At 45.4% G+C, this 5,506-nt stretch overlaps 1 non-coding gene across 1 annotated transcript; it reads left to right on the top strand.

Annotated features, from left to right (window-relative positions):
• Positions 1-1,726: 1,726 nt before the first annotated feature.
• LOC114807087 lies at positions 1,727-1,864 on the top strand. The gene has a single exon (XR_003755140.1). It is a non-coding gene; the product is annotated as a small nucleolar RNA SNORA7 (small nucleolar RNA).
• The last annotated feature ends 3,642 nt before the right edge of the window (positions 1,865-5,506 follow it).

Genomic DNA, 5,506 nt, shown 5'->3' with positions numbered 1-5,506 from the left:
CCTCCTCCATACCTTATCTCACCTTGGCTTCACGGACTCTGTCCTCTCCCGGTTCTCCTCTTACCTCTCTGGCCGGTCATTCTCGGTCTCCTTCGCTGGAGCCTCCTCCCCATCCCATCCTTTAACTGTTGGAGTTCCTCAAGGGTCAGTTCTTGGCCCTCTTCTGTTCTCCATTTACAGTCACTCCCTCGGTGAACTCATTCGCTCTCACGGCTTTGACTACCATCTCTACGCAGATGACACGCAGATCTACATCTCCGCCCCTGTCCTCTCCCCCTCCCTTCAGGCTCGCATCTCCTCCCGCCTCCTGGACGTCTCCATCTGGATGGCCCGCCACCTAAAACTCAACATGAGCAAGACTGAGCTCCTCATCTTCCCTCCCAAACCCGGTCCTCTCCCAGACTTCTCTATCACCGTTGATGGCACGACCATCCTTCCCATCTCTCAGGCCCGCGATCTCGGTGTCATCCTTGACTCGTCTCTCTCGTTCACCCCACACATCCTATCCGTTACCAAGACCTGCCGGTTTCATCTCTACAATATCGCCAAGATCCGCCCTTTCCTCTCCACCCAAACGGCTACCTTACTGTTACGGGCTCTCGGTATATCCCGGCTAGACTACTGTGTCAGCCTTCTCTCTGACCTCCCTTCCTCCTCTCTCGCCCCGCTCCAGTCTATTCTTCACTCCGCTGCCCGGCTCATCTTCCTGCAGAAACGATCTGGGCATGTCACTCCCCTTCTTAAACAACTCCAGTGGTTGCCTATCGACCTCCGCTCCAAACAAAAACTCCTCACTCTAGGCTTCAAGGCTCTCCATCACCTTGCCCTTTCCTACCTCTCCTCCCTTCTCTCTTTCTACCGCCCACTCCGCACGCTCCGCTCCTCTGCCGCCCACCTCCTCACCGTCCCTCGGTCTCGCCTATCCCGCCGTCGACCCCTGGGCACGTCCTCCCGCGGTCCTGGAACGCCCTCCCTCCTCACCTCCGCCAAACTGATTCTCTTTCCCTCTTCAAAACCCTATTTAAAACTCACCTCCTCCAAGAGGCGTTCCCAGACTGAGCTCCTCTTCTCCCTCTACTCCCTCTGCCATCCCCCCTTTACCTCTCCACAGCTAAACCCTCATTTTCCCCTTTTCCCTCTGCTCCTCCACCTCTCCCTTCCCATCCCCACAGCACTGTACTCGTCCACTCAACTGTATATATTTTTGTTACCCTATTTATTTTGTTAATGAATTGTACATCGCCTTGATTCTATTTAGTTGCCATTGTTTTTACGAGATGTTCTTCCCCTCGACTCTGTTTATTGCCATTGTTCTCGTCTGTCCGTCTCCCCCGATTAGACTGTAAGCCCGTCAAACGGCAGGGACTGTCTCTATCTGTTGCCGACTTGTTCATCCCAAGTGCTTAGTACAGTGCTCTGCACATAGTAAGCGCTCAATAAATACTATTGAATGAATGAACAGTACTTTACACATCGTAAGTGCCTAATAAATACTATTATTATTATTAATAATAACAAATACCTTTAAAAGAAGATTACAGCATAGAGGGAGTTTGTAGTCAGAATGGGCATGCTGATAACATGATGGCATCATGGGTGTCATTTTGAGGAATTACCCAATTTATGTGCTCCTGGACCATTTATCCAGAGGAACTCCTAACTGCTCCACTGCTCTGGGCCCTTTGCATTCTCCTCCCTAGGTTAAACATGAAGTCTGGTGGAGTATCCCCTCTCAGGGTCACATCTGGGGAGTTTCCAGTACTCTCCCAGTCTCGACTATGGGAGGGAGAGTCAAGCAGAGGCCTAGACATTCTACTCCTAGCTTGGGCAGTAGCTAGCGAGTGGAAAGCAATCTGCTACAAGTCAAAGCTCAACTTGGGCAGCAGCGGCACGGGACAGAGTCAAGGGTATAGACTCAGGTTTACTGCGCGGAAGGAGGCAGTGATAAACCACTTCCATATTTTTACCAAGAAAACTCTATGGATACACTACCGGAACAATTGCAGATGAGGGTGGGATGTTCTGGGAGAGATGTGTCCATGGCGTCGCTATGAGAAGCAATATGGCTCAGGGGAAAGAGCCCGGGCTTAGGAGTCAGAGGTCATGGGTTCTAATCCTGTTCTGTCACCTGTCAGCTGTGTGACTTTGGGCAAGTCACTTCACTTCTTGGTGCTTCAGTTACCTCATCTGTAAAATGGGGATTAAGACTGTGAGCATCACGTGGGACAATCGGATTATCCTGTACCTAACCCAGAGCATAGAACAGTGCTCTGCACATAGTAAGTGCTTAGCAAATACCAACATTATTATTATTGGGGGTCAGAGACAACTTGACAGCATAAGGCAAAAAAAGACTCGTAGAGTATATGATGGAGTTGTTAATTTTCTGAAATGCATTTGTTTAGATTACCGGGTGTTTGGCTGCCCTATCAGCACATCCTCCATCTAGTTGAAGAGGTTGATATACAACTCGCTAATAAGCGGCACCCTCTGAAGGAGCAGGACCTGGGAATCACAGAATGCTCCACTCTCCCCCTTCCCCAGCTCCACCTTCTTGTTGCTAGGCTGGGGACTACATTGTTTAAACCACCCAATCAATGGATGAGGCATTAAGATAAAGCAGCCCTTCCTGGGTCGTTTTGAAGGACTTCACCCAATAAACAGGTTGTGTAGCTCAAAGTGGCACCAATCCTTTGCAGAACCATCTGGAACAGCATCTGAACCACAGAAACCGGTGGCAGGAAACACATAATATAAGTTCTGGTGCCAAAAATGAAGACAGACACAAAAGTATCCAGGACACAACTAAAACTGAAGCAAGGGGATGAGCAAGCTGAAGATCTAACCATATAGTGCAAAACAGACTGGCTATCCTAGTTCATTCAATAGTATTTATTGAGCGCTTACTATGTGCAGAGCACTGTACTAAGCGCTTGGGATGAACAAGTCGGCAACAGATAGAGACAGTCCCTGCCGTTTGACGGGCTTACAGTCTAATCGGGGGAGACGGACAGACACCAGCTCGTCTAATTGGAGAAAGTGGAGCACTGGCAGTTCAGAAAAGAAAATGACAGGACAGGGCAATGGAGGAAGCCATACTTCCTTCTGGAATCTCCCATCATTGGCAAGTCCTTTCCTGTAGAGTTCTTTCCATTCTTTTAATTGATTTGAGGGCACTTTGGAATATGAATCAGAGCTGCTACTCCTCCTGTTTAAGGGCTGGAACTTTGGTCTGAGAATTAGAAGTTAATGAGACCGAGTCTCCCTTCTGCCTCAGACACAAGATATGACCTTGGGCAAGTCTCTCATTCTCTTACAGTCTTTAGCTTTCAAGTGAAAATTCTTTGCCTCAGAGGTGTATTCTGAAGAAAAGATAAAGGTACAGAATTGGTAAAATGCCACTAAAGTCCCCTTACAGCATTAAATAACCACACACCTGCAGCAACATGAAGAAGTATATGAAAAGAGGAGTTCCAGTAGTCTTGGACAGAAGTAGGTAAATGCAGAACTCATGCAAATGAATGCATGCCTTTTGGTACTGAACAGCAGAAGATGGACAGATGGAAAAACTGGCATAAATAACCCAACCATCATAACTAAACACACCCCACATATTTAGAAATGTAAAATGTTCACAACTTTGAAATATCTCATTTACCTGTAGAAATTGGTACCATTTGTTTGCACTCTATCCAAGTTGGATAATCACACATTCATGGAAATTTAGCTTTCTTTAAGGCACAAAATAATGAGCCATTTCAGAAGACTATGAAAAGTTCAAGATAATATCTCTGTGGCATTATTAAACTTCCCTCTCCTATGACTTTATTCACTGACTCTTCTGTCCCCTGGAAAAACTGTGAGATAAACTGACTGTCTTCAGAAAGTCTTTCAAGGCATACCAGACAACTTGAAATTAAACTCGAGTCTCCTGAAAATGTACCAGATCCCTTTCCCTCATGTAGATTTTTGTTGCCTTTTCAGTCCCATCTCACTCTGAACTCCCCCACTTACCATTGAGTCAGTCCCTGTTGTCCTTCTACACAGATTCCTCTCACCCTTGTTCACCAAATAACTTCTTCAGGTCCTCATTTAGTAGCTCAGCACTGGAGGTGCTAAGCCAAAGCAGTGGCCAATGGAGTCACTCCCTAAAAGCAAAAACATATTATTCAAAGATGTTCCCAAGCCAAGATGCAAGCAATCGTAAAACATGCTCTTTCATTTTTTTTCCATTTACCCAATGAGTTAGTCTGAAAACAGGATTGGAATCATTAAATAATGATAATTGTGGTGTTTACACCTGGAAATGTGTTTACATTCATTCATTCAATCATATTTATTGAGCGCTTACTGTGTGCAGAGCACTGTACTAAGCACTTGGAGTGTACAATTCGGTAACAGATAGAGACAATCTCTTCCCAACAACGGGCTCACAGTCAAATGGTAAGGTGGGGCCACAGGCTTAAAAGTGGGTGAAGGAGGAGATTGGAGAAGAACTTCTAATTCTGTCTGATTCTCTGTGAGAAAATCATTTTGCTCTATTCTAATAACAGCACCCTTCCTCCCTCTTAGAGATGCTAATATACGTTTTAATGGAAGAGGATCTATCCAAGTGCTTTAAATTAATCATGGAAAGATATTATGAGCAGGTAATACCGTAGTAAATGAACCTAATGAATAGTTATCATTCCACCTTCCAACAAACTCCACAAAGACTAAATGTGTTTGCATTACTCCCAATAGTGTTCTGACTCTGGGAGCAAATAGGCAACAAAAGCAATAAATCGGGTTATGCCTGGCCATGCGGCCCATGTCACTACTAGCAGATTCATTCCGTCAAAGCATACCGTGAGGGGAATCTTCTAAAAAACAGGCTTGCTATGTGACCTTGGATAAGTCACTTAACTTCTCTCTGCCTTGGTTTCCTCATCTGTAAAACAGGGACTAAATATCTCTTCTCCTTTCTACTTAGACTGTGGGATGGAGGCTGTGTCTGACCAAATTAACTCATAATAGTAATAACAACAATAATAATAATGATAAGTGTGGTATTTCTTAAATGCTTACTATGTGCCCAAGTGCTGTTCTAAGTGCTGAGGTAGATACAAGGTAATGGGTTGGACACAGTCCCTGTCCCACTTGGGGATCTCAGTCTTAATCTCCATTTTACAGATGAGATAACTAAGTCAAAGAGAAGTCAAATGACCTGCTCAAAGTCAAACTGCAGACATGTGGCAGAGCCAGGGTTAGAAGCCCGTCGTCTGGCTTCCAGGCCCGTGCTCTTTTCACCAGGCCCGTGCTCTTTTCACCAGGCCATGCTGCTTCTCTATCTCATCTCATGTCTACCCCAGTGCTTAGCACAGTGCTAGGCATAAAGTAAGCACTTAAGATACATCTCTATTATTATTATCATTACTGATGTTAATAATAAAGTCATAAAATATGGGGAAGAAGAAGAAGAGGAATACAGGGACTGGTGGCAGAAATTACAGGAGTTGTCAGGGAA

The sequence above is a fragment of the Ornithorhynchus anatinus genome, chromosome X1 (genome assembly GCF_004115215.2).
Source record: "Ornithorhynchus anatinus isolate Pmale09 chromosome X1, mOrnAna1.pri.v4, whole genome shotgun sequence".
Taxonomy (NCBI): domain Eukaryota; kingdom Metazoa; phylum Chordata; class Mammalia; order Monotremata; family Ornithorhynchidae; genus Ornithorhynchus; species Ornithorhynchus anatinus.
The sequence above is the reverse complement of the archived record's forward strand: the minus strand, read 5'-3'. Positions and strand labels throughout refer to the sequence as shown.